The sequence below is a fragment of the Macrobrachium rosenbergii genome, chromosome 12 (assembly GCF_040412425.1).
Source record: "Macrobrachium rosenbergii isolate ZJJX-2024 chromosome 12, ASM4041242v1, whole genome shotgun sequence".
In the NCBI taxonomy this organism is placed as follows: domain Eukaryota; kingdom Metazoa; phylum Arthropoda; class Malacostraca; order Decapoda; family Palaemonidae; genus Macrobrachium; species Macrobrachium rosenbergii.
In genome coordinates this window covers 21,691,450-21,702,947 of record NC_089752.1, presented here as the reverse complement: position 1 = coordinate 21,702,947, position 11,498 = coordinate 21,691,450, and positions in this window count along the sequence as shown.

Genomic DNA, 11,498 nt, shown 5'->3' with positions numbered 1-11,498 from the left:
AAGCTAGACATTCCTAATTAGGAAGTGCCTATGTTACACTTCAAGACAGAAACTCACTTTGAATATATGTGGCGGTAGAGAAATTCGATCAAAGCTGTTGAGTCACAACATTAACGCCACACACACACAGGTGCTTCGATCTTCTTCAAACACTGGCATTACAAAAGGGACACAGGTCAAGATGAAACTGCTTGTAGTACAAAGACATCACAGGAAAACGTAAGCAACAGCTATTAAAAGGCAGCCTTTAAACTGGGAACTGATGAAAGAGGATAATGATAAGAATAATTTAATTTTACTTGCACTTTTGCTTGCAGTGAAAAATAAGACTGATCTCAGAGAAAGGTTCAGAATTCCCAAAGTGAAATTCCAATATATTTCTCGGCTCTGAAACAATGATGTGGAAAATGATATTTATTCTTGTCATTTTGATGAATCCTTTTTTGTATAACAATAGACATATTGTATAAATGACGTGTTCACCTTAACTGTTCTAAAAAAAACTATTTACTTCTGATTACAGCGTACATAATTATTCACAAGAGCAATTTACTGCTATGTCTGACACTTGAAATCTATGCAGCAAAGCTGTAATAAAAGACTTAAAGACAAGAAAAAAGAGACAGGACATTTTATATGAGAATTTTCGTGTCACCCTATTTCTACACTTAACAGTTGCCACACCAAGTAAACTTACAAAGTGCGAATCCTTCTGAACTGCTAAATAAAATGCATACTTGAGAAACATTTTTTTAAATTCACAAATGTTGTGAAACCTAGTGCTTATAGCAACAAAAGAAAGCCTAATCATAAATAATGACAATACACCTTTCCTAATTAAGTCCCAAGACATTTTCTTTTAATTATAAATGCAAGGAAAATCCAGCGAGATTTAGAGCAGAGATTCGGTCTCTTTTCCCACAGCGAATAACACTAACTTACGGCTTAACAATAGCATTTGCATACAGAAATACTTGCCTTCGATTCTACCCCTTCTGGAATTTGCATTTTCGCTTCGGACAAGCAGTGAGCGTTTACATAACATCTAAACAACACAGCCAGAAATGTCATGACGAGATTAGATTCTTAAACAAAGCAGAGGGAAACAGTCTTCAAACCAGTGATAACACTCGCTGAGAGATAGCGTGAGCTTCAAAATAGTTTCAAATAGTACTTCTCTTACAGCCAGACCATTGCTCACAGTCAGACCAGGAGTAAATCTTGCAAACAGATACACTTTACAGATAAACTTTAACGACAATTATGCATTGTGAATCCGGTGATCTTTCTCTCTCTCTATTTAATTAATAGCCAACGGAACGGTATTTTGGAATCATCTTCATGAGGTACAACTGTATACATGTATTGTGTGTTGTGTGTGTGTGTGTGTGTGTGTGTGTGAGAGAGAGAGAGAGAGAGAGAGAGAGAGAGAGAGAGAGTAACTCTTCCAAGCAAGGTCAGTGGAACAGAAATGTTGTTGGGATTTTCCCCGAATCGTTCTTCAAAGGGAGAACACAAGTGTGTAGAGAGTAGTTTCCCAGAGTTCTCAAAGAGCGCGCCGAGCCTTTGGAGTGTCGTTTAAAGGAGGTAGACGCTGATGACAAGTGAACTGGTGCGAAGGAGCCTACAATCCTGATTGTCCTTCACAGCGTAATATCCTGGGGCGTCCTTGCCAAAAGGAGAGCTGAGAAGGGGATGCTCACAAACGAATAAGTGCAAAGGAGGCTGTTGTCATAGATCATCACGAGTGACAAGCAGATGCAAGTAGGAGGACCTCGTTAGATAGAGGGGAAGAGGAGATGAAGAGCCTAAATTTGAGGATGAAGTTAACTACGAACGTAAGTCGAAAGCCCCAAGTAAAGGCTATAAAGAAGCAGATTGACATATGTACGATAATAAGATAAAAACAAATAATCGTGAGCGGATCTTAACTAGATAGTGACTCGCAAGGGTTTTGAACCGTATGTATCCACCTTTGAGGCGTGTTTAGTACAAGCCCGTTGGAGATTACCGTAAAAACATAAACGATAGACTGTAAATATCATAAAGATAATGACCCCCTAGAAATATTAGTCCCAGATAACGACTCCCGAAAACCCTTGGGGGTCACTGCATAGGAAAGATTCCCGTGAGCTACAATAACATTTTAATTGCGTTTGTGAACTGGGATGACGGAAATGGCAACAAATTAAAAGAGCATTTACTTTATACTAGCTCTTACGCAAACATAAATCCTCCCTTTGTTACACTTTTATATGTACAATGTTAGGAATATCTTAATATTTCCGAAACAAAGAGACGAGGGAGCTGTAGTGTTGCAATTCTACTCCAGTTGTACATCCCAGTTAACCAAGAAAAAAATTCTCAGTATTTACAACATACGACATGACCACTTGCAACTTCTAAATAGCTGCTCCTCTGGTTAAAAGAGTTTATGGTCAAAGTACGTAACACCGTGGAATGGAACATAGAAGAATCATGATCATTTTTCTTTTACGATGTCTCTTTTCAAGAGCTTTAACGTCAGTTAAGAAAAAAATTGTTATAGTGATAATATACAAAAAAGATTCGATCAAGACAAAGAGAGCTAGGCACCCTTAATAGGCGATGGCATTTCTGTGTGTGTGTGTGTGAGAGAGAGAGAGAGAGAGAGAGAGAGAGAGAGAGAGAGAGGGAATTTTTTTCAATGTCATCTCGTCTCACTACTTATGGCAATATTACATTTCACACCATAAAAGGACACAGACTATTTATCTATTCCTTTTACGGTTATCAGAACCAGACTTGTCTCTCATCTATATCTATAAAAAACAGCTGACTGCAATATCCCAAGCAAGGAAGAAGCTTGAGAATATGAAGGCAACAAGCATAACAAGCAAATGTATACAAGCAGCAGTCAGAATATAAGTCAAGTATCTTTGGCAACAAGTGTCGTCCCGAGAGATAGCTTCAGCCTTATTAAAATGCCTCACAGAGAATGAGTATTTATCACACGCGGATGCAAAATTCTTATATTTCGTAAAAGATATGCTCACCTTCAGATATTTATCTATACCCTTTGGTATTACCAAACCTAATATAATTTTTTATTTTTTATTCATCCCCCAGTTTACTTTATTATTGCATTTTTATCGTTTTCCCTTCATAAAACAAAATTTCATGATTGGAAATCAGTTACAAAGCAAGTACGATCTGTTTCATTATACTGTATCATTACTTGCAATAAGTCAGGAAAAGACGAAAGTTTGGAGAACCAAATAAATGCTAGAGTGATTCCGAGAAATACCAGCCTTTCAATATCAAGAACTTATTGTTCTCAAGTTGTACAGAGCAACTGAACTTTCAAGAAAGCGTAGTTGTTTTTTTTATTCTTCAGTTTTTTTTTCATTCTTCAGTTTTTTCTTCAAATTCAGCTGCTTTCAAGAAAGCAGCTGAACCTGAGTAATGAAAGTTTTTCATTCATTCAGAACCAGTATATATATTAAAATTTTTTACATTCATGATGGTGGTTTCCACGTTAAATTTTATTTGATTCCCATATAAAAAATCAGAATTACAGTGTTTTACTTATGGAATTAAAATTTTTATTCTTATTTATATAATAAAAACTGGCATGTTAGTGTTTTACCCATGGAGCTTGAATTATCATTATCATAAATTGCCATTTTCATTTGAAAAATCAATATGACAGTGTTTCAGTTAAGTGACTTAAATTTTTATTCCCGTGTGTAAAAATATTCCCATATCAAAAATTGTCACCCCCACCTCTGAAGAAATGAAACTCTTCTACTGAAGATCCTTAAAATGCGTCTCACTTAAGAAAAAGAGAACCATTTGCTAAGAAACTTGGGCCATTACCCTGTTCCGAATGTAGTCTCTTACTGCATGTTAAATATTGGTGTCATTTTTACAAGTCCTACTTCATTCCATGCTTTAGTTTTATTCTTGGTTTTCTTGAAAATGTCGAAAACACTCAAATAAAATTCAAAACAAGTTTACCTAATTATTTATATGAATATAGGTAAACTTTCTGTTAAGCATTTTATGACATAGTACAAATTCAGTAAGTCTGAAAGATTCTGATAGCAACCAAATATATGCAAGTTGTTATTTTGACTAATAATAATAATGTAACACATACAGACTTAAGGAAGGTCTTCAATCTGATCGTTAGTACACAATGATGTTCTTTCCAGACTTTCAGATGCAAAGCTCAGGCACTTCTTACAAAGAAAACAGAATATTAAGTTTTACGATGTCTCTTAACACAAGCGGGATAAAAAAAAAATGGAAGAATTCCATTTAGATATTAGCTGTTTTATTACTTCTAAGCACAAACATTCAGCAGCTTAGAAAGGGCAGACATTCCTTTTGTAACACACGAAGCAACTTTTCTTCTTAAATCAAGTCCTGCTTACCCGAGACATATATTACTTATACATGTAATATATACATAAAATAACCCGAAAATTACGATTTACCCAGAATTATTGACCGACTCATTTTTTTGACGTCTAGTGAGCCAGGCTCAGAAGTTAAACGTTTCGTTTCAAAGGTGAACATCAGTGAATTAAAATTGTGGATATAGGCTCATAAGATATTATTATTATTCAGAATACGAACCCTATTCATTTGGAACAAGCCGACAAGGCCACTGACTTGAAATTCAAGCTCCCAAAGAATATGGTGTTCAATAGGTAGAAGTAAGAGGAGGTAAAGGGAAATACATAAAGGAGAGATCCCACTTATTAAAAAAAAATTAATGAATGAATGAATAGATAAAAATGTATTAAAGTGCAAGGAAAATAGCATTAGAATAGTAACGCACTGCATCTTCCCTTGAACTTCTGAAGTTCCAATTCCACGACACCCTATGGGAGGCTGCTCCACAGAAGGAAATGGGAAATACAAAGCGAGGAGATCAGTTATTAGAAAAAAACAGATATATTACCAAAATTACATATGCAATATTTTAATGTCATTTCCCTTCGGATTTCAAATGAAATGAAATTAAAACGACTGAATATCGTACTGTTCATGCAACACAACTGATGTGCAAATATAACAGAAGGTGAATTATTGCAACGACTGGTAGGTGACCGTGGTGGAGATATAAACTTTATAGACACTGATAAAGAAACTGTTTTTAAAGTATCTTTACATAGACTTCTTGAACAGTGAAATGATATATATATATATATATATATATATATGTATATATATATATATATATATATATGTATATATATATATATATATATATATATATATATAGAGAGAGAGAGAGAGAGAGAGAGAGAGAGAGAGAGAGAGGGTTATTTCAGCTAGTGTATCTACTAAAAGACTAACGAACTTTGGCCCGGACGCTAATTTTTATCTAAAGAGACTTAGTTAGCTATATGTAATCAAAATACTGAAACCTTGTAAAAGGGATATAAATAAGCATAAAATATTATCATTATTGTAAGCGGGAGATGGAATACATCATTCAATGGCCATCTCTAACCTTGTGATACAAAAATAGTTCAGTCCTTGCTAACAGATTTCTTTACAATACAATATATTTTAAGAATCCCCATTGGAAGACGACAGCCTTGTATTCAATTGGAAAGTATAGTCGACATCATCTCTTCCAAAACAACAATAATGTGATGTAATCGTACGTTATTTGCCGGCGAACTGTATTGCAGAGAGAGAGAGAGAGAGAGAGAGAGAGAGAGAGAGAGAGAGAGAGAGAGAGGAATATTACTAATACATAATGCGCAGCTGTCGGTAGAGCTTATCTGTAAAGTCTGTCTTTTGCTAGATTTAATTTTAGTCGGAGAGAGAGAGAGAGAGAGAGAGAGAGAGAGAGAAAAGCTTGATTGCACCTGCGTCTTCCAAGACACGAATCTGATATCTCCCTGAGGTATTCATCGTCAGCAACATCGCAAACTTGTTCTGGAAATCAAAGTTGTCCTGATTCGAATATCAGCTCCTAACGATAGAGCTACGACTGTAAATTCAATCCTGTTAGATTTATTTGTATTTTTTTTTTCATCCACGTATGAGAGCGAACTGAACGCGGAAATCTATAACGTCAATTTCTCAATGTGAGAACTACACAGAGAAAATTAAATATTAAAAGTTCATTGCTGAGTTACACTTGTATATATATATATATATATATATATATATATATATATATATATATATATATATATATATATATATATATATCAATATATATACATATATATATATATATATATATATATATATATATATATATATATATATATATATATAATATATATATATATATATATATATATATATATATATATATATATATATATATATATATATATATATATATATATATATATATATATATATGTGTGTGTGTTATAGGGAATATGTGAAATTAGGGATTTCACAAAGACCCTGGGGAATATGTGAAATGAACAATTCGCTTAGGAACATTTTTGATCCCCGAGGCCTAGTACTTCTTCTTCTTCTTCTTCGTTTAACGTGCTTTTTCCCATTTTTCATATGGGGTAAGCACGATACCTTCTTAAACACAGATAAACAGTGATTCATCTACACTGTTTCGCCGTGTTCAGTACCAGCTCCTGGTGGGTCAAATGTGTTTCACCGTGTTAGTACTAGCCCCTGGGGGATCAACTGTCCTTAAGTGCATTTGATTCCCCAGGGGCTAGTACTAAACACGGTGGAACAGTGTAGATGAATCACTGTTTCGCCGTGTTTAGTACTAGCCATCGGGGATTAAGTGTTCCTAAGCGAATTGTTCATTTCACATATCCCCTAGAGAATTCGTGAAATCCCTGGATCTCACATATTCCCTGTCACACACACATCACATACACCCATATATATGTGTGTGTACACACACACACACACACACACATACACACACACACACACACACACACACACATATATATATATATATATATATATATATATATATATATATATATATATATATATATATATATATATATATATATATATATATATATATATATGTGTGTGTGTGTCAAACAATGTATAATATATATATATATATATATATATATATATATATATATATATATATATATATATATATATATATATATATATATATATATATATATATATATATATATATATATATATATATATACATATATATATAATATATATATATATATATATATATATATATATATATATGTGTATGTATATATATATATATATATATATATATATATATATATATATATATATATATATATATACTCGCATTTAGATCAAGGGCAGGAATACATACAGACGCAGACGACACAGTATCCATTTATTCCAACGTTTCATGATTCGTAATCACATCATCAGGAGATCTACGACAAAAATACAATATATTAATGAAAATCAATTAAAAGAGCTGTTTACAGAATAGCATTTGGGGAAAATGAGGTCAGAAACCGGCATGTTTTTACAGTAACGTAGAAACCGTAACACTGCACAAGAAACCGGAGTAAAAGAAGGAATTAGAGTTATGGCCATCTAATAAAAACACTGCATTCTTCGAAATATTTGTTTATTTATTTGACAGAAAAGACATTGCTACAGTCACTATAAAAATAAAGCATGATGAAATGGTGCTGAAGCCTTCAAAGAAATGATGCAACCAAAGAACTGACACAACACATACAAAGGATCTGCGTCACAATAAGTTAGGTATACCTTAGTTTAACCAGACCGCTGAGCTGATTAACAGTTCTCTTAGGGCTGGCCCCAAGGATTAGATTTCTTTTACGTGGCTAAGAACCAATTGGTTACCTAGCAACGGGACCTACAGCTTATTGTGGAATCCGAACCACATTATGTCGAGAAATAAATTTCCATCACCAGAAATAAATTCCTCTTATTCTTCATTGGCCGGTCGGAGATTCGAACTTGCGGCCAGCAGAGTGCTAGCTGAGAACGGAACCCACTCCCCCAACGAAAGAGCAGAAATAGCGTGCCGACGGAAACTTGATGATGGTCGTATGTGATCTAATCAATTGCTCTGTCGATAGAATTGAAGGCAAACGTCATACTCCAAGCTTACTCAATGATAAGCCAATCAACATTATTAGCTCACAGCACGGGACAAAACATACTTTAATTAAAATTTTATGAAATAAAGGTTAATTAACGCCTGTCGAAGAAATTTTATATAGTAGATCTGACAACCTGAATAAGTAAGGAGGAACAGTTAAAACTACAATACTGTTACATAATTATGCTATCTATAAAATAACGGCTCTAAAATTGCAAAGAGGTAAATGATAAAATGAGTTCTTTCAAAAGACGTTAGGAGTTACTTAACATGAAGGCAGACTAAAAATAAAAACTTTCAATCAATATATATGATAAAATATACCTAAAAATGGATCTATAATTTCACACATGCATTCTTACACAAACTCACATACATACGCACAAACCAGCGTGCGTATGGAAAAAGTGAGACTTTGGAGACGACGTGTGTGCGTAGAATATGAGAAGTTAGATGGCCTGAAAAATATAGGGATATATCGAAGAAGACGCGGTAAAATGGTCGACACAAGTTGGCAGGAGGTTCAGTATGTTCTGTGATGGGGGAAAATATGAAATTTTGGCAGAGCTGAGGAGGGAGTGGCCGAGAACGCGTTCTTTAGGAGTGAAGACTCAATTGAAGAGACAGGTCTTCATAAATCCTTGACTCGCAAGAGTACATACAAGAGAGCTGGGTGAGTGGTGGGATGATCAGAAGGATTGGTCGACAAGGCAGTGAAGAGATTTTTTTAAGTATAAAAAGCACTTGATGCTGCAGAAACTTTCTGTAGATAGGGTTCGTCCTTGATTCAACAAATACACGATGAACGTGGTTTTTTTGAGACGCCCCATATTTGGAAGAATTACCTATGGACATTTTCGCCTACTAAGCATGGGGACCCAAATTAGACTCAAGGGCAAATGCCTCCGCTAAAAATTTGGTAGCTGACAGTAAGATGACTGTGGTGGTTTGCTAATATATATATATATATATATATATATATATATATATATATATATATATATATATATATATATATATATATATATACACACAAAACACACACATATATATATATATATATATATATATATATATATATATATATATATATATATATATATATATATATATATATATATATATATATAAGTACAGAAGTTTTTACAAGCACGCACATAAGCATACAGATGACGAAGATCATATAAATACAAAATATGAGGGAAGTAAAATGTAATGTCAGAAATCTTTTGACATGAAATTCCAAAAAACTTTGTTTCCTTCGTCGCAATACTTCTAATGGACCAAGAAAAAGGCTGAACACTTTTCTTTGAGTTATTATTGGGGGGAGAGGGAGGCGCTTGGAGAATCTTTTATGATCCTTCAGAGACTCCAGGGCCAGGGTGAGCATCTTTCATGCACTTTTATTGAATCTTATTCCAAGAGCGGAAAAAATTCCTTTCCAAAGGGAAGAAAATAATGTCCGCTTGAAGTCAGACGTCTGGGAAAAAGTAGTTCCGAAAATATAACGCTAGAGAGAGTCGTGTTCCACTGCATACAAGTCGTCAAAATGTTCTTTCTTTTGTAAATTAATTTTTCCTTCTTATGTTTACGTAACTGCACTCGTGTGGGACAAAAAGCCATATACTTCAGTTATATACTTTTTTTTTTTAGCTTAAAATTTTTCTTTTGGTCACCAACACTTTCTCGTCTGTATTCCCATCTAGAATTCAAACATAAATCTTGCACTAAGTTTCTCCGCTTGACTATTTCCACAAAGGTTTTGTTTATTAAAAGACTGCAGAACATCCGCTGGTAACTAAAAAATACTTCTCAACTGCAAACGACGTTTCAGGAAAAGTCTAACGAATTTTCTTGAATTTTCTCATATCGTCTAACAAACCTGAACATTCCTGAGCTTACTGACAGGAACTTTTATTTTATTCAAGCTTCCATCTACACACACACACACACACACTGTCTGTGTATGCATACATACATACACACACACATATATATATATATGTGTGTGTGTGTGTATGTATGCATACACAGACACATTCATATATACATATATATGTGTATTTATATAAACACAAACATTCATATATATATATATATATATAGATGTGTGTGTGTGTAACTGCTTATGCTTACTTTTTCAGACAACGTCAATTTAAGGAGGAACAGGGTAGCCGCACAACTTCAGTTTAAATACATTCATATTACTCGTATTAGGCTTTAATATGACGGAATGGTTTACATTCCAGATTGTTTAATTCACAAAGTGCAAGCTTTCGAAGACATGCAGTCTTCTACTTCAGTACCGATGCACTGAGGAAATAACAGCTACATTTGGTCATCATATATATATATATATATATATATATATATATATATATATATATATATATATATATATATATATATATATATATATATATATATATATATATATATATACACACACACACACATATATATATACACATATATATATATATATATATATATATATATATATATATATATATATATATATATATATATATATATATATATATATATATATATATATATATATGTGTGTGTGTGCTGTGTGTGTGTGTGTGTTCCACCCAACACTGACAGTGGAGCTAATAGAAACTATAGGCCAAAAAAAAAATAACCCCCTCGCTCACGTCCTTGGTTGAACGCCGTGGCATAGGGCGTGTCCTACGGAGCACCAGGTATGCCCCTTGCTGCCGCACAGACTATGAACGAGAGAATGAGACCCGCCGACCAGTAAAAATTCATCACTCCAGTGACCTCATATTTTACATTTAAGGATTAGCTCTTAAGTCCGCACGTTGTAATAAAAACTGTCAAAGTCAATTTGTACTTAAGTCCCGAAGGCGAGGAAACGTTCCGTCGACTATAAGAAGTAAATGGAAGCAAGCGTGAATAATCTCTCGTTGTTCCTGAAAAATATTGACTTATACAAATTGTAAATAAAAAGATAGCCTCTGCATATAATGCCCTTGACTTTAGTATATATATACATACATATATATATATATATATATATATATATATATATATATATATATATATATATATATATATATATATATATATATATATACACTTATGTGTGTGCGTGTGTTTGTACGTGTGTATATTATACTGAACTTTATGGTTCTTTGTCTCTGTTAAATCAAACTAGAGCTGAATATGTTCAGAAGGATTAACTACGTCCACAGAGTTCCAAAGCATCGTGAACAGCATATTAACCCTTCAGGCTAACTTAAGAAAAATACCTGATTGTTGTGAATTCTGTTTTAGTTTTTCGGGATTCGGTCATCCTATTCCTAGGATATCGCAATAATCATTCCAGAGAGAGAGAGAGAGAGAGAGAGAGAGAGAATTCCGCTTTCTATGTAAGGCCGTA